Source organism: Artemia sp. Qi Xiang Cuo, chromosome 7, assembly GCF_049724085.1.
Source record: "Artemia sp. Qi Xiang Cuo chromosome 7, ASM4972408v1, whole genome shotgun sequence".
In the NCBI taxonomy this organism is placed as follows: Eukaryota; Metazoa; Arthropoda; class Branchiopoda; order Anostraca; family Artemiidae; genus Artemia; species Artemia sp. Qi Xiang Cuo.
The window spans coordinates 57,240,073-57,259,623 of record NC_142800.1 but is presented as its reverse complement, the minus strand read 5'-3'; the positions used below and the strand labels follow the sequence as shown (position 1 = coordinate 57,259,623).

The window sequence follows — 19,551 nt, the reverse complement described above, 5'->3', positions numbered from 1 at the left end:
TGTAGTTTAAACTACTGGAAATTCTTTGAGGAAATCAAATAATCTGCCGATCATACAACTACCACAAATCAGTATCAATAATTGAAAGAAACCCAAAACAAACAGAAATTAAAATAAGTCAAACTCAGCAACGCTGCCAAAATAAATCCTGTGTACGTGCCTGATTGGACCAAAAAAAAATCGGAATTCCTCCGCATGTAGAAAAAATGCCAATTCCCTTTCACCCTTAGGCTCAGTGCACCTGTCCACGCTATTTACAATACTTGTAACGATGTAACGATGCAGTTGATAGAAGAGCTTTAGTAAAGGTTTTTTCTTTGTATGGTATATGGTATAACAGGAAAATGCATTAAAGCGATTAGTGCTGTGTACGAGAATAACACTGCTGCGGTTAAGGTAGGAAAAGAGGTTAGCAGCTGGTTTTGTATTAAATCAGGAGTTAAGCAAGGTTGTGTTCTATCCCCCTTTTTATGGATTATTTTGATGGACTTTGTTTTGAGGATCACAGGAAAGACAATGGGAGACCACGGAATCAAATGGCGAGGAAAAAGTCTCCTGGACTTGGATTATACTGATATTTTAAGCATCCTAGATGAAAGTGGGAGCAAAATGGATGAAGTTTTAGAGGTTATTGAGTAACAAGTAAAGTGAATATACCATTAGATGCCTTTTTTATGCTTATTACGAATATAATAATCATTTTTTGTCGGAAATGAATTTTAGCCCCCCCCCTTAACCAACCCCCCAACCCAAACGGGCAAATATATACACGGAATTGGCCGCTATAGGGGGGGGGGGTGCTAAAATCTATTTCCGACAAAAATAATTATTACATTCGTAATCAGCATAAAACAAGGCATCGAATGGTATATTCACATTATTTGTAAGTCAATAATATGATTTGGTAAAAATTTACCAAAAAAAGTTTGGAAGAATAGGAACTTAGGAAGATAAGTCTGCAAACTAAGATTAGAATATTAGAAGCTACAGTGATGACAGTGGTCAAATATGGCTCTGAAGCGTGGGTGCTCCGAAAGGCGGATGAAGAATTGCTAGATGTTTTCCAGAGAAATTGCTTAGGATTGTTCTGGGCACCCGGCTGACTGACCGTATTTCAAACGATCGGCTATACGAAAAATGTGGTTCAATACTGCTCTCTAGGGCTATAATGAAAGAAAGGTTGAGGTGGCTAGGGCACGTTGTGCGGATGAAGGATGACGGATTGCCGAAGATTGTTCTTTCGGCCAACCGTCTAGGGCTAAACGGAAAGCAGGTCGTCCTCGTCTGGGATGGGAGGACCTCATGAAGAAAGATTTAAAGGAAATAGGAACTTCATGGGCGGGTGTAAAAAAGGAGGCTCTGAACAGTTTGGGATGGAGGAGAAGCGTGCGTTGCTGTGTTGACCTCAAGCTTGGTGCTGCGGTGAGTTGTTAGTAGTAGTAGTTTGAAGAAAGGAATCAACGAAACTAGTATCTTTATAGCCCAGAATGTACAAAGGGCCACCTTCGATAGTCATAGATTTTCTGGGACTCTATGCACTTTTTATTCAGATTATCCAGTACGAGACTCACCGTTTTTTTTCGTAATTTAACTCCCACTCAAAAATAATCCTGTGTGCCTGTCTTCATCGTTTGAGGACAAAGAAAGATTGATCCGGAGTCCCCTCCCCCCTTTTCCAAAAAGAATGCCTGATTTCCTTTAGATTTAGTGCATCAGTCTGCATGGACGTCATTTAGGGGGGTTGCAGTTGTCCCACCAATAATGTGGAGAAAAAATATTATATATCCCATGCCTCTTCCCCTCAATAAAATGCTCGAAATTCGCCCCTGCCAGTTTGCACCATTAACAATTTGTCGTAACGATGCTAAATTCATAAAAAGCTTTATTTTGAAGAAATAATATCTTAATAGCGTCTCAGCTTTCAAGGACAAAGAATCGTCTTAAATCCGGGCTGATATATTGATTTTTCTCTCAGCCCGCTTATTGCGGGTCAGCCGTTACGTCACTGAAGATTGGATAACACTTTAGCTCAGAAATTATTATGAAAACTTTTCTAAAGAAATAATATTAAAAAAATGGTTAATTGTGAATTTATAATGTGTTACTAATTCTGGCTATTAGTGAGAAGAAAGCGAAAGGTGTTCAAAAGATGGCTGAATTTAAATAATAATTTTGAATCTTAGCAAGAAGATACATCAGGGCAAATAGTTCTAGGGACGATTCTAATTTATTTCAACAATTTTGGGTAGATATATAGTCGTTGGTCACTTTAGAAGGAAATATGCTCAACCAACAAAGTAGTAGCCTACCATAAATGGCTTATTATATGCTTCTTTCCCAGTGTCGTATTTTCTTTTTTGATGATGCATCCCGTCGAAGGGTAGATCTAGAGTAAAATCTCTGGGGGGGGAGAGTGTGACAAAATTAACCAAAAGTCTATTAATAAAAAGGTGAAAAACAGAAAAAAAACAAGGAATGAGGGCGCCAGAAAAAATCTTGGGGGAACCCGGGATTATTGGTTTATCAGACTGAATTCTATTACAATATCTGGGACCAACAGAGTGGTGGGACCACTGGCACATCCAGCGGGCGGGGGACCCCGGGTTCCCCCAATATTTTTCCTGGCGCCCTCATTCCTTGTTTTTTTCTGTTTTTCACCTTTTTATTAATAGACTTATGGTTAGTTTTGTCACACGCTCCCCCCCCCCCCCAAGATTTTACTCCGGGGGGGGGGGTAAAATCAAAACTTTCTATAAGAAATCTAATGTTCCCCCTGGGCATAATTTACAACTCTTGCCCTGAGGACCTTTGAGGGAGTGTCATCCTCAAAGACATATTTTCCGGACCTTTTATGTACTTTGAACAAAATGACAATCTTAAAATTTTGATTGGATGTGTTTGGGAAAATGGTTGGCTTGAGAGGGAGGTTAGTTGCCGTCCAATAACTTTTGACTATTAAAAAGGCCCATAGTCTTTTCAATTTTTGATTGAATGAGCCCTTTTTGACCTTCCTACGACACCGCTTTCTATACATATTTTATATACACCAGGAGGTAACTTAAAACCCTTGCCCTGAGGACTATGGGGCAAATGTCATTCTCAAATACCGAATTTTCAAAACTTGCAACTACGTTGAACAAAATAGCGATCTCAAAATTTTGATTGGGTTTGTTTGGGGAATTGGTGGGCGTGAGAGGTGGGTTAGTTTCTCTCCAATCAATTTCGACTATTAAAACAGGCATTAGCCCTTTCAATTTTCAATCGAATGAGCCCTTTTTGAAGTTTCTACGACAAAGCTTTCTACAAAAGCCTTATATGCCCCCAGGGCATAACTTACAACCCAGGGACCTAGGGGGGGGGGGGTAATCCCCCAAGAAAAAATTTAAAAAAATTTTAACAGCGGCAAACAAAATTAATATATCGAAATTTTGATTGGATGTGTTTGGGAAAATGGTGGGCGTGGAAGGGTTGTTAGTTGCCTTTCAATCACTTTCGGCTATTAAAAATGGCACTAAAAGTTCCAATTTCAAGCAAATGAGTCCTTTTCGGAGTTTCTATGACTACTTCTTCGATACGAAATGCCCTGATCTAAGAAAAAACTCTAAAATGAATAAATAATACATTTTGTAAACGTCGTTCTTTACTTAGGCAGCGGTATTGTACTGCCCACGACAATGCCCATTTATATTATATATGTTTTATTTACCATGTCCAGCGTTGACATACCTTTTTTTTCTCTCTCTCTTTCTCATGGAGCTCATGGAGAAGCTTATTACGGGTATTTAACTTACTTTCAGTTCAAAAAAACTGTTTTTTTTATTTAATATCATACAAGTACCAATCTTTTTCATGTTCAGAATCAAACACTTTTTCATAATCTATAAAAGTGAAGACGATAGGGGACTGGGCACCCTTGATTTATGAGCGAAAAGTTTGTCGTCGCATCATATACTCTTCGTAAAACCTAGCTACCCTTCGTTAAATATCGCTCTTTTGTTAAACGAAGCTATCCAAAACGTAGACTAAGTTTTTGAACACAAAAATGTGAAGCATAGCCAAAACAAGTCAAAAGCAAACAAAGAAGCTAATTCCAAAACTAAAAAGCTACGTTTCTATCTTTTTTTCCCCTGAACTTAGCTAGCAGATATGGATTGTTAAATTTGATCTTTTAAAAAAAAACAAAAAAAAACAGTTTTCTTTCAAAATCTACAAGCCATCCCAAACTCAAATAATTATTAGCCAAACATACAAAAACTCTATGCCAGAAATTGAACAAAAACATTTTCAATATATCCTATGTGTATATGACTGTGTGTATCTCCGTGCTTATGTAGTAAACACGAGATTTAAAATTTCTTTCAGGTTTGCGAGTTTTTTCTTAAAATTTACCCACTAGCCGAAATCTTATTTAAAAGCATAGGCATATTTAAAAATATTCAATTGAGGCTAAACTTCAGACAAATTAAGTTTAGATGGCGTTAAGTTACATGGGAAAATAAAAAGAATATCCGGAGAGAGAGAGAGAGAGAGAGAGAGAGAGAGAGAGAGAGAGAGAGAGAGAGAGAGAGAGAGAGAGAGAGAGAGAGAGAGAGAGAGAGAGAGAGAGAGAGAGAGAGAGAGAGAGAGAGAGAGAGAGAGAGAGAGAGAGAGAGAGGGAGAGAGAGAGAGAGAGAGGGAGAGAGAGAGAGAGAGAGAGAGGGAGAGAGAGCGAGAGAGAGTGAGAGAGAGGGAGGGAGAGAGAGGGAGAGAGAGAGAGAGGAGTGATGTAATAAAAATGTGGGACCTTGTATGATGTTGGGCTTTTAATTGGCTCAAAACTTTCAGGTTCGCCCTCTGGATCAAAAGGATGAAACATTTCGAGAACGGCTTAGGGATCGGTTTGAAACTTTCAAGGAGTTTTGGAGGGTCAAGTTGGTTTCAAATTTTTACTTGTTGGAGGGGGGAGAGGCATATTGAAAAGCACCATGTGGGTTCACATTATCGAAATGGCAGATCTGAAATATATTGGGAACGGTTTTGGGTATGAAGTTAAAACTTTGCACTTTTCTTATGCAGTTTGGTCCTAACTGGTGATTTCGAAGCTATTAACTATTAATAAACATAAAAACTTATAAATTTTTTCCACTAAAAAAAAAATATAGCAGCGGCAGCGTTCTAACTTTGCCTAAGCAAACAACCGTATCCCTGTAATGATTTTTTTTTTCTGGCTGCATCGTATGGAAAATATCGTATCACAAAATTCATCAGTTATCTAGGTAAAAACTTTGAATATAAGTTTGAACTTAGAAGCTTAAGTTTTTCATATTGCCCTTTACCAATATCTGTTTTTTCACTTTTAGAACAGTTGAAATGGGCGACTTTGATATTGATTGTTTTTTTTTGCTCTTTTGGATTCCTAAAAAGCCTTCCTTGTATTAAAAACTGGTTTTTAATAACAATTAAAAAAAATACATTTTAAAGTTTTTTTTGGCTTCTTTATAGAATATATGTCATGTCGGCTAAGGCTGAACTGCTGCTTTTTTTATTGCTTTTGGCTACTCTTTTGGATATTATTCATTTTTTCTTTTGGGGATTCAATCCAAATTATAAACTCATAAATAACTAATATCAGATAAATTATAAACTACATCTAAAAGGATTAAATTTATCAAATTGAAAAACACATGATGAACAATTCACATGAGAACACTTCAATTACAAAGAAACAAAAAACACTTAATGGTTTATTCGGTATGAATAAAAATGAAGTGCCAGCAATTTGCTTAGGTAAAAATTGAAAAGCTCATCCATTTTAAATGTAATTAAATGAAATAATATACAGACTGAAGTAGCTCCAGGAAGATGTTGAGATTTTCTTCCTAGTTCGTCACTTTTAATCAAAGGAGACGTGTTAGGAGACTTAGTATCAGTTATTGAGTTTAAGCTTTGATTTCCAAATGCTCACAAAAATTACCACCTTGATAGGATACCGTCTCTGCTTTAAATTTAAAAAAATTTAACTTTTTGGCATCCCTGCTTTCAATAAAAAAATTTAAGGTATTATCATTTAAATGCAATACCTCCCCCCCCCCCTCTGGATACCCCCTTGATAGGATAACGTCTTAACTTTACATTAAAAAAATAACTTACTTAATAATTAACTAGGTTGCTATATCGTTCAAACAAACACGCGAAATAACGTTTTGCACCCCTCAAATTTTCAAATTTTGCACCCCTAAAATTACCGTGCCCGGGGCAGGTGCCCCCTCTGTCCCCCAAAAAACCGTGTGTGTCCACTACTGTACTGAAAGATCGTTGATTTAAAATCAAACTGTTTTATTTTATATAAAATATGCCATTTCTGGGTATCTATTGTGAAAAAAAAAAAAAAACTGTGAAAGCAAAGGAGCATATTTTCGAATTGAAAATTTATTTTTCCCTAATAATGCCATCTTTTGACGCAGAGACCTTTCTCTACGCGACAGTATAAAGATACAGTATAATTTATATATAATTTATATACTGTGGTCTACACTAAAAACCTCCTCCACTCTGACTCAGTTCTAAAAATGTTGAACATTGTTTTGTTACAGCTGATTATCAGCGTATCGTGCTTACGCTTTTGGTTGTCTCCGAGTTTTATTTATGAAAATTCATGCATGTGACTCTGAGCGTAATCTCTGAAAGTTCACCCCTGCAACAACTTTAATAATGTGTTTATTTGCATAACAAATTTAATTTTCCTTTTAAAACAGGGATCGTTTTTTTTAGGGTCTATTTGGAACTAAATGAATGTATAGAATTTTTTTTTGAAAGTACGTTACCCTCCTAAAAAAAAGCCAAAAATATTTTTCACCAATCACCTTCAAACTCATATTCTTTATGTACATGGGCTAAGGAGACTGCACTGGAGAAGAGAAAATCGACAAATATTGAATTCCCTAAAGACGGGGACCGACAAAGGGCCAGAAAAGGGCCAACAATTATTTTCTCCCGGCCACTTTGTAATGGAAGTTTCATATGTAGAAATTGCGAGGGGCTCATTCGATTAGAATGGAAAGTTCAAAAGTCCTGTTCAAGGGCCGACATTGATTAGAGGCAACCAGTCTCTCTCCCGTTCCCTTTTCTGTCCCCTGACTCCGTCGTGACCCCCTCCCTCCCCCGTGATAGTGGATCAAATTCTTGAGACAGTCATTTTGCTCAAAAGGTCGAAAGGTCTAATAAGTATTCCTCTGGGGATGACATCACCCTTAAAGCCCAGAAAGCAATGACCCTTATTTATGTAACAACACATTGTTCGCAGTTGGATTTTAGCAGAAAGAACGGCCATATTTGGTGTTGGTTGTCCGATCAGCTAGGAGATTTTAAGTATCGTTCTCTAGGCCAAGACTCCTAGTTTTTCTCATGGGTGTACTCTGTAAACGACTCGTGTATCTAAGTATATCAAGAAACTCTGGGGGGGGGACTCTGAGAATCTTAGCCTTGGGAATGATTCGCAAGAGCTCACTAGCAATACAACTCATTAAGAACAAAAAAGTTTTGACCTATTTCCAGGCCCCCCAAACAAAAAACATGCTTTGGCTCAGAAAATAGTTTCTAAAAGTGTTTAGCTAAATGGATATTCACTTCAAATATGCCCCTCCCTCTTTACTACTATAAAACCTATTTGTGAACAAAGGGCAACTTACGATTTATAGATTTCGTCCCAAGGACTGCATCATCTCTGGACTGCATCATTTCGTCCCAAGGACTGTGGGGTTGCATCATCTCTGGAGACAAATTTGTTGGACCTCTTGACAATTGTGAACGAAACAGTTGTATGTGAATTTTTATCGGATGTCTGGAGTTTTTGGCGACGGGTGCTATGTGCACCCGAGTTTTTAAATTATACAATATGTCTCGGGAATGGATTGGGGATAGAGTTGAAACTTTCAGGGATAGCTGGGGAGGGGGTCAAGTTAACCTCAAATTCTAAATTAGGGGAGAGAAGGAGATTGAAAGATGTGAAAGCTGGTACAAATTGTCTTCACTTTTGGTTAAACACGTTTTTTTTTGGTTCATTACTAGTTATATTGATAATTCGTCTTGTGTTAAGATTAGTTCCCTAATATTGCAACCACCTATAGATTCTCATGCTTAGAGTTTCTATGTGTAGCAAGCTTGTACAACTGCCTGATCTATATTTCATTTATTACTGCTTATAAATTTTTATATTCAATTTATTTTCAACAAAATAATATGATCTGTATGGAACCAGCTCCATTTTTTTGTCTAGCCCTCCTTGGGCACCCTTAAGCTGAATTCCAGGGGGGGGGGGCTTACCTGGTCTAATTGGCACTTTTAATTCTATATAATAGAAATCTCAAAACAAAAAAAATAAAAATATGGCAGCATCATTCAGCCAGGATGGGGCTGGTGCCCCCTTGCCAATCCCACCCCCCTTATGGGTGCCGACGTAGCCCTGTATAGTTCAAAATCAGGATAATTAAGTATTTCGTGTAGCTTGTTAGACTTGAATCAAGTTTTGAAAATTATTGTTGATAACTCGTGGTGTATTCATACATATCGGAATTTTTTTTTGTTATTTTCATTGAAATATAAAAACTCAGAATCCCCCCCCCTAGATTTTTAAATACATTTTGCCCCCTTCTGTTTTTTTTGGCGGATTGACACAACTGAATCTTTAATATTTTTCTTAAAATTAATTTATGCTAGACCTGGCAATATACTATGATTAAAATCAATTTAAGTTTATCTTCTGTTTTTAAATCGGGATACATTGGTATGAGGTGTCTAGCCCCTTATTAGACTCAAGTTTCAGAATCAAGTTCTGACAAGCAGTGTTGAAAGCTCTTTGCTCAGAAATGATGCAATTCTTTAAAAAGAACATGATAAAGCATGTCGCTATTACATTATCATGATAGCACGTGTTCGCTTTGGAAGACAAATGCTTTTCTCAACATGATAGTGTAAGCGACGGAATCGGTTATTTTCATAGAATGGAAATGATCCGACTTAACTGTTAATATGATAGTAATCATTGACAGTTTTTTTTATTTATTTATAAAAAAGGGGTTTTAATGAATACTGTGCCCACAAAAAAGTTAGGGAAGAAAGTTAGGAACGCAGCTAGGCATCAAAATATGAACTTAGGTGGTATGAAGTGGAGACCGTGGCTCAAATTGCCGAGGATCTGGAAGACGGAGCTAAACGGCATAATAATAAAATATTTTATTGACATGTTAATAAATTGAGAGGGAGTAGTCAATCTGGACTTGGGTACTGTTGCATTATCTGTAAAACACGCGCGATATTGTACAGCGAACATGTCAAAGAAACTAGTCAAACAGGTTTCTGTCAACGGACAATTCCTGTGCTGAAGTTTGCAAACAGTGATTCATCACTGCGTTTACAATATTTAAACTTTGTTTTGTTGGGGTTCAGAGGCAAAAAAGTACCTAGATTAAGTTACCTTGCGTATTCAATATATGCTATGCTTTACCCCCACCCCCTCATGTGTAAATATATAATCAAAATTTTTTCCTAAGCTATTATATTTTTATGCTATTTTGTTTTATTTCATAAGCATTAATCAAACTTCACTTCTCGCGTGTGTTACAGATAATACAACAGTACCCGGACTTGTCCCAGTTAAAAATAGCAATGCGGCCACAATTAGTGATAAGGGAAGAGTAAAAAAGAAATGGGCAAAACATTTTCAGAGTGTGCTAAACCAGAAGAGCTGCAGGAAAAGATATAAAAGTCTGTGATACCTTCGAGGTGAAGGAAGATTTGTTTTGTGAGGAAGAATTAGTGTCATTACTAAAAGCATTCAAAAATAATAAGGCCCCGGGTGCTGATAGTGTGGTAAATGCATTTCTTAAATATGGTGACTCTGAGGTTCGAAATAAGTTACTAAAGATTATGAATATGATTTTTGAAAAAGGGGAATTACCTAGCGATTTAAGGAAAACCTTAATTAAAACATGATAGAGAGTGTGATAATTATCGAGGCAATTAGTCTAGTTTCTGTTGGTAGCAAATTACTTAGTAATATGATACTTTTTAGACTGATGGACGCTGTAGCCAAAGTTTTAAGAGAAGAACAGTGCGGTTTTAGTAAGAGTAGAGGATGTGTCGACCAAATTTTCACTCTCAAGTTAATAATTGAGAAGTGCCTGAGTTATCAAACACCTTTACTACTCAGTTTTATAGATTGTGAGCAAGCATTCGATTCTGTTGATAGAAGAGCTTTAGCAATGTTATTACATTAAAGTTATTAGTGCTATGTACGAGAATAACACTGCTGATGACTTAACACTGATGATAACACTGATGACTTAAGTATCCTAGATGAAAGTATGAGCAAAATGAATGACCTTATAGAGGCTTTGGGAGTTCAGGGTGCTAGAATAGGCTTGAAAATTAATGGGTACTTGTAATTATTCGGAACACACTCAAGAATTTTGCTCTCTAAGATCTGAGAAAACCAGCAATCTCAGCAATCGATTACAATTCGCTTGATTTGAGCAAGAAATGTAGATATATTTTAACTAAATAATCAAACAGTTCGTGGTAACGAACTGTAAGTAAGGAGCGACCCGGCCCAATGGTAACCGAAACTCTAGAAAACAGAATTTTGATACCAATAAATACACCGAAAGAATCAGATTTTAATGTTGATTTCAAATATATAAGTTTCATCAAGTTTAGTCCTACTCGTCAAAAGTTAGGCGCCTGAGAAAATTTTGCTGATTTTCGAAAAAAGGGTGAAAGACCCCCTAATAAGTTATGGAACCTTAATGAAAATCACACCATCATATTCAGCGTATCAGAGAACCCTACTGTGGAGGTTTCAAGCTTCTATCTACAAAAATGTGGAATTTTGCATTTTTTGCCAGAAGAAAGATCACGGATGCGTGTTTATTTTATTTTATTATTTTTTTTTCCCCAGGGGTGATCGTATCGACCCAGTGGTCCTATAATATCCTGGGAGGGCTCATTGGAACGTAAATTAAAAGTTCTAGTGCCCTTTTTAAGTGACCAAAAAATGGAGGGCAACTAGGCCCCCTCCCACGCTCATTTTTTTCCCAAAGTCACCCGATCAAAATTTTGAGATAGCCATTCTGTTCAGTATTGTCGAAAGTATGATAGCTATGTCTTTTAGGATGACTTAATCCCCCGAAGTCCTTGGAGGGAGGGTTGTAAGCTATGAACTTTACCCAATGTTAACATATAGTAATGGTTATTGGGAAGTATACAGACGTTTTCAGGTTTTTTTTCTGGTAGTGGGGGGGGGGGGGGAGTCAGGGGTTATGTGGGAGGATCTTTACATGAAGGAAGTTTTCATGGGTGAAGAGATGTTGCTATGAAGGGGACGCCGGATTTCCCATCATTATTTAAAAAAAATCAGAAATTAAATAAAAGAAAACAAGTTTTTCAACTGAAAGTAAGCAGAAACATCAAAACTTAAAACAAAAAGAAAATATTACGTATATGATAGGGTTCACCCCCTAGTCAATACCTCGCTCTTTAAGCCAAAGATTTTTTAGTACTTTCATAAGAGCTATTTATTCTAATTAACGGCCATTGTGATTAAGTGGTCATTTTTGAAGAATTGGAACGAAATTCGAACTTTAGCTTAAAGAGCAAGGTATTGATTAGGGGGCGAACCCCCTAATATATGTATTAAAAATATATGAATATAGAAGTTCGTTACGCAAGTTAATTCGTAAGTTACGTATGTTTATTACTAATAAAAACGTTCGTAAATAAAATTAAACAAGTTTCGAGAAACCCATTTAACCAAATAAAAGTAAAATTAATATGCAATTTTTTTTTAGTTATTCATGTACGATGCACCAAAATCAAAACCTGCATTAATTCAAAAGCGTTCAAAAATTAAATAAAAAAAACAAGTTTTTTTTAACTGAAAGTAAGGAACGACGTTAAAAATTAAAACGAACATAAATTATTCCGTATGTGAAAGGGGCTGTCCCCTCCTCAACGCCTTGCTCTTTACGCTAAAGTTTGACTTCCTCACAACTCTATTTAAAAAAAAATAAAAAACTTTAGCGTAAAGAGCGAGGCGTTGAGGAGGGGACAGCCCCTTTCATATACGGAATAATTTCTGTTCGTTTTGAGTTTTAGCGTCGTTGCTTACTTTCAGTTAAGAAAACCTGTTTTTTTATTTAATTAATATATAGAGGCAGTTAGGGGTTACGAGAGGTTAGGTATTTAATATAATGCGTTCCTCGTGGCAACTGTTTGTCGTAGTTTTCATAAGTTGGTTTTAAATAATTAGATCATCATATATTGGTGTATTAAATTAGGATTAACCGTACTTCACTTCTTAAGTGTGTTTCAAATAATTAAAAAGTACCAATTAATGTTAAGAAGGTTAAGTTGCCTGGAATAAGTGAAGATGAAAAGGTGATGTTGGGTAACCAATATGTTGATCAAGTGGACAGCTTGACTTACCTTGGTAGAATTATTAGTAAAGACGGTGGGAGCAGTGAAGATGTTAAAAGTAGAATATCCATGGCTCAGGGTGTTTTTTCGGGAGCCAGCGTTTACCCCCTCGGAAAATACCCCTACCCCCCTGCTGAAATACCCCCCAAACAACACCCTTCGGAAATTACTCCCCCTCGTGGAAAATACCCTTCCGTGGAAAATGCCCCCCCGGAAAATTACCCAACCCCCTCCCCGCAGAAAATACCTCCCCGCGGCTGGTTGGTCTCCAATCACTTCGATTATAAAAAAATTTACTTGTCTAGAATCCAGAAACCACGCGAGAAGTGAAGTTTCGTTAATGCTACGGAAATAAAGCAAAATAGGATGGAAATATAATAGTTTATGAACAAATTTGGGATATATGTTTGCACATTATGGGGTGAAAGTGGGGATAAAGCATAGCATATATTAAATACGTAACCTAGCTTAGGCACCTTTTTTTGCCCCTTCAACCCCAACAAAATAAAGTTTAAATCTTTGTCACGGAGTGAGCAACACCTCACAAGGCAGGGAAAACCCGTTTTTCATGTGACATCTGGATTTTTCTCGATGCAGTCTTTCTCGCGTGTTTACTGGATTCTAGACAAGTACCAAAAAAGGACTAGAATTCTCAATTTCTGATCGAATGAACACCCTCCGAAGTTACTGTGATCATGAGGTGGACCTGGGGATCATGAAGGGGGGGGGGTCCCCTTCCTATACGGAATAAATTATGGTCATTTTGGGGTTTAATGTTACTCTTCACTTTCATAATAACAGCATAGAGTAAGAATGTTCCCAGAAATCAAGAGGGATTAAATATCAATTTCACATTTTTGATGTGTTTTTAAAATTATTTTGTACTTCCCTCCCTTGAGAAAATAACCCCCCAAACAAAAGCACTGGATACGGCCCTGGGGATTATATATCAATTTCTAGTTCCACCCTCCCTCGTCTGTCTTTTAGAACTAAGTCTATATTTATCTGAAGGCTCAATGAGAATTGGGATGTTTTTGTATTAAAATGCTTTCTTTGAGGCATCTACCTCCCTCCCTAACTACAAAACAATAATAGAACACCATTGTTGAGGTTTAAACCCCTTATATTCAAATTTTTAGAATTGTAAAACAACAGAGAATTTACTCAAGACAGTGAAATTTGTTTAGACCTTTAATATTTTGGCTAGTTAGGGAGGGAGGGAATTGCCTCAAAGGGTGCATTTAAATGCCAAAACATCCTAACTCTCATTGAGCCTTAAGATAGATACAGAATTTGTTATAAGAAAGAGACAAGGGGAGGGTGGAGCTAGAAATATATTTATAATCCCTCGGGCTATATTCAGGACTTTTGTTTGATCCCTCTTGATTTCCGTAAATATTTCTGGTCTGTGCTGTTATTATGAAAGTAAAGAGTAGCTTTAAACCCCCAAATGTGCATAATTTATTCCCTATAGGAAGGGGACTTCCCTTTCATCATCCCTACCTCTGCCTCATGGTCGTAGAAATTTCGGAGGATGCTCATTCGATCATGGGTGCCCATAAGCTGAATTTTAGGGGGGCGGGGGGGCTTATCTGGTCTAATTGGCACTTCCAATGCTATATGATAGAAATCTCAATACAAAATATAAAAATAAGGCAGCTCCATTCAGCCAGGGGGGCTCGTCCCCCCTTCCGCCCCCCTTATTGGCGCCCTTGTATTCGATCAGAAAATGAGAAATCTTGTCCGTTTTTATAAGTCAAAAGGGATTAGGAACCAACCAGCCGGGGGGGGATTTTCCGCAGGGATATTTTCTGCGGAGGTGGGGGTATTTTCCAAAGGGGGAGGGGAGTTTAGACCTGTTTTTCCACAGTTGAAGACCGTTTGGAAGAATAGGAAGATAAGTCTCCGAACCAAGATTAGAATATTGGAAGCTACAGTGATGACATTGGTTAAATATGGTTCTGAAGCATTCCAAAAAACGGACTAAGATTTACTATGTGTTTTCTTGAGAAAGTTGCCTACGGATTGTTTTGTGTACCCGGCGGACTGACCGTATTTCAAACAGTATGCTGTACGAAAGTGTGGTTCAATCCCGCTTTCTAGGGCTCTAATAAGAGAAGGGTTGAGACGGTTACGGCACGTTCTGCTGATGAAGGATAACCGATTGCCAAAGATTGTCCTTTTTGGCCAACCGTCTAGGGCTAAACGGAAGCATATCGTCCGCGGTTTTTGGGGGAGGATGTCGTAAAGAAAGATTTAAGAGAAATCGGAACTTCCTGGGAGGGTGTAAAGACGGAGGCTTTGAAAAGATTAGGATGGAGACGGAGCGTGTGTAGCTGTGTTGGCCTCAGGCGGCTTGGTGCTGCGGTGAGTTGTTTAGTAGTAGTAGTAGTAATATGTCCAAAAAACTATATTGCTTGGCGGTACGGGGTGTATATCAGGGTTGTTTTGAAGGAAATGGGATTTGGAGTCTTGGCCTTCCCAAAATACTACTGGTTCGTCATACTCGGCAAAAATATCGGAACCTTCATGTGATTGATATCGGATATCGACATTAAAGTATAATTTTTTTTTGATTTTAGAGGTGTTACTTCTGGTTGAATCGTCCGCCTGTTAGGCCTATTCTACGTCTCGAGGGTAGCTTGAATAATTACATGGAGCGAACAGCAGAGCAAATTCACAAAGGAAAATTCATTGCTGGCTTAGCTTTTATTTAAGTACAGAAATCGCCTGGCGGAGAGTGTTTTCCGGTTTGTTGTTTTTTCCGTGTTCGTCTGTGGAGAATGTTTATTGCGTATTTTAGAGTCCACCTAGTTTAATAAACCAACAAAAGTATTTAGCGAAAACTTGCGTCATTTTTTTTTTTTATTTATTTTTATATTCAGAGAATTTCCTTGTGTCTATGTAAAGTTAACAGTCAATTAATTGCTTAGATGTTGTACCATAGAAAGAAGTTTAAAAATTGGGGTTGACTGGTTTGCATCCAATGTTATTCTATGCCATTTAGTAGCAGCCATTATTTAACCAAAGGTTACTTCAAAAGAAACAAATTTTTCCCAAGACAGTTTCTTTCAAAACTGGGTTTAATTTTCACTTAATAAAGGGGGAACGCTCAAGAGGGGGATTTGGTGTCATGTGCCACCTTGCGGTGGATTTTTCAAGATAAATTTACTGAGTATACAGATGCAAGCACTAGTTGTAACATGAGGTCTTAGACAACTTCTGCGATATTTCGGTGCCCCGTTAATGCTGGTGAAATAAAAGCTTTTCTCGAAACATTCGGTTAAGTGTTTTGGTAATTAACTTTCAATGTTAACATGAAGATAAATAACAGTTGTTATTACAAAGTCAATTTTAAATAAATTTTCTTTTTTTTTCTTTTTTTTTAGCATAACACATTTTTTTTACTCACAAAGGGGGACGGGTGGAGATTGCACAAGAGGGGTTGTTGTAAACCTTCAGTTAAAGGTTATTATCATTAGTTTTTTCGGATTATCTTGATTATTATAGTTTTGAAAAAGTAATACACATAGTTCAAAATAGATACAGTTTTCAAGAAACACAAATGCTGCGAGCAACTTTTAGTGTTAGGGGAGGGGGAAGGGAGCAGTACCCACACCCTTATTTGTAGTTATTTTTTGTTCGTTTCAAGTTTGATTTGACAAGTTTGATATGACTAGACCCCGGCGCTGCGCCAATGAGGGAAGAGCGGCGGCGGCGGGGCCAAAAACAGCACGCCGCGCCGCCAGCGCGATCAATGTTGATGGCAAACATTAATGTTTTCAGCAGTCTTTCTCAAATCACAGCTTAAATTTACAACAGATTCGAGCCTATTCATGAGTTCAAAAATTCACAAGTTGCTGGCTGGAAACTGCTCTTCTTCGTTATTCATCAAGAGAAGTAGAAACGAAATGGCTGTGGCGTTTCAGAACCATTGCATAATACGAGTAGTTGAAGCGTCTATTAGCTATGTCTTCTTAACATAAATAATTATCAAAATAAGTAGTTTCTTTTCATCGAGCATTACTGCATACGAAACTTCAAATACAGTATCACAAAATTCGTCAGTTATCTGGGTAAAAACTTTGAATATAACTTTGAACATAGAAGCTTAATTTTTTCATAATGCCCCTTGCCAATATCTGTTTTGTCACCTTTAAAACAGTTGAAATGGGCGACTTTGCTATTGATTGTTTTTTTTTTTTTGCTCTTTTTGATTCCTAAAAATCCTTCTTTTATTAAAAACTGGTTTTAAATAAAAATTTGAAACAAATTAATTTTAAATTTGTTTTATGATTATTAATAGAATATATGTCAGGTAGGCTAAGGCTAAACTACTGCTTTTTTTATTGCTTTTGGCTGCTCTTTAGGATATTATTCATTTTTTCTTTTGGGGATTCATTCCAAATTATAAACTGCATCTAAAAAGGAGTAAATTTATCAAATTGAAAAATATCTGATGAACACTTCAGATGAGAACACTTCAATTACAATGAAACAAAGAACACTTAATGGTTTATTCGGTATGAAGAAAAATGAAGTGCCAGCTATTTTCTTAGGTTAAAAATGAAAAGCTCATCCGTTTTAAATGTAATTAAATGAAATAATATGCAGACTGAAGTAGCTCCGGGAAGATTTTGAGATTTTTTATCCTAGTTCGTCACTTTAATCCAAGCAAAATGTTAAGAGACTTAGCATCAGTTATAGAGTTTAAGCTTTGATTTCCAAATGCTCACAAAAATTACCAAATTTAAGAAAGTTGCAATAATAAGTCACCTGTGGTCAAAATACTCAAAGACTCCTCTTTGATCCCCACCCAGGCTCAAAGCTTCTGCTATGGTTATTTCCTTGGAAATCCTCAAAGAGTTTCTTTTTAAAATAGCTTTCAAGAGCAGTTAGGGCTACTTAGCCTTTTTTTGCTTTTCTTCAAAGCTTTGAAAAAGTGTTACATTTGTTATATTTGTGCATATTTTTGGTAATCATTTGTGGGGTGATCGAATTTTTTAAAGAACGTTGCAACATCTAGTACCCTGAGGTCATAAGACTGTCAAAGACTCTTCCTTGAACCTCCCAAATTGAAAGCTTTTATTATGAACTGGCCTTTTAATGTAACTTGGGCACTGGACCAAGGGCGCCATTGTCACTCGAGCGCAACGTTAGGTGGGGATATCGATATCGCTTTCGTCACACCAATTCGTTTTAGTGTGAATCGGCCTGGTACTTATGAATGAATGTTTTCAAAGTAAACCCGTTTCATCAATAAGAAAAAAAAACGGGTTGGACGCATATGTCCCTTTCCCTTTGGACGATAAAAGCGTGCGATTGTCTTGTCAAGTATAACTCACGAAAATCTTGTTAATTTTTGTCAACTTTTCAACTTTTTGGCATCCCTGCTTTCAATAAAAAGAAAACAAAGTACTATCACTTAAATATAATAACTCCCTATGCCTCCCCCCCTCTGGATACCATCTTGATAGGACGCCGTCTCTGCTTTAAGTAAAACAAAATAATTAACTCATTGACACCCCTGCTTTCAAAAAAAAATAATTGAGATATTATCATTTAAATATGATAGCTCAATACCCCACCCCCCTCTGGATACCACCTTGATAGGATGCCGTCACGGCTTTAAATTAAAAAAAAAATTAACTTTTTGGGATCCCTGCTTTCAATAAAGAAATTTCGAGATATTATCATTTAAATGTAATACATCCCTACCCCCCCCCCCTCTGGAAACCACCTTGATAGGATACCGTATCAGCTTTCATTAGAAAAATAATTTACTTAATAATTAACCAGGTCACTATATGGTTCAAATAAACACGCAAAATAACGTTAAACAGCTTAGTGTTCCTTGAAAAAAAAAATGAGGGTATGAGTAAAGGGGTACAAAGAGAACAACAAAAATATCAAAATTATTGAGATATACCTCAAATTATTGGAAAACTGAGTCATAGATTCGCCATGGCGTTCAATAAGATCCTAAGAATCTAATTAAAAGGGAGCACATACTAAAGCCAGATTAGGCCAATAGCCTATGAGAAATCGCAAAATGCCCAAGACAATGAACAAGTCCTAATGGGGCCCCTGGGTCTATCAAAATTTTCTAATGGTTTCCCAGGGAATTTGATATCATTTTCTTCTGTCTCCACTTTAAATGAAAAAAATAATTATCTTTTTGGCATCCCTGCTTTCAATAAAAAAATGAGGTATTATCATTTAAAAATGATAGCCCCCTATCCCCCCCCAATAGGCAATAATTTACAATTTATTTATGAATCATATTTTTGGGGTAACTTCCGGTTCAATCTCTACTTCCCCCACCTTGTAGATAGCTTAGTCTATAGCTAAATTTTGTCTCAATAGAAGATTGTTTTTTTTGGGGTGGGGGGGGGGTAAAATGTTTCAGAAAGAAGATTGTATTTTCTATCAGGCGTTCAACAATTGAGTATTAAACATTAAGAAAATACTATCTAAAAACAGCAAAAAACAAAACAAAAAAAACTGCAAACTTCCAGTTCAGCTGTAGAAACAATCAGTCGGCTGTCAATTTCAAAATCCAACTGAAGGCTGAAGCTGTATATTAGTGAATGCGTTCTATAATTCTATTCAACTTGAAAATAAAATCCTTGACTACGAATGATGTAATAAATAGTGATTGGGAAACTGCATTCGTCGAAATGATTTAAGCTCATTTCATAAAGACGATACTTTTTTTTGTCAACCTATCTTCTTGGTGCAAGCCGAGATCTGTGGTTAGTTTATGAATTGAAAATAATTAGTTAATTACAAACTTTGAAGGTGTTTAAATGATCAACAACAGAAATTCATTGCAACCACTTTGGAATGGATAATGGTCAATGTTAATACATATGCCAAAAAATTCCAATCGCGCTGCCTCAATTGCCTGGGACGTTAGGAAAAATCCCTAAAAGACCACAGATAACGCCCAGGTAAAAAAAAAGAATGACCACGAAGTAAAACTTTCAGGGGATTAAGTTTTCTGGAGATTTTTAGGAGATTCTGTATCACCTTTTTTTGTCGGGAGATGGATTAGAAATTTGGCAGATCTCCCGAAAAATCGGGAGAAGTGGAAACACT

The 19,551-nt window shown here is 36.8% G+C and overlaps 1 long non-coding RNA gene across 1 annotated transcript in view; it reads left to right on the top strand.

Moving 5' to 3' along the window:
- The first annotated feature begins 321 nt into the window (after nucleotides 1-321).
- The window catches only part of LOC148950482 (uncharacterized), a 53,396-nt gene continuing 34,166 nt past the window's right edge, over nucleotides 322-19,551 (top strand). Inside the window, exon 1 of the long non-coding RNA XR_016141981.1 lies at nucleotides 322-396. This is a non-coding gene — a long non-coding RNA (uncharacterized LOC148950482). The remainder of the gene's footprint in view (nucleotides 397-19,551) is intronic.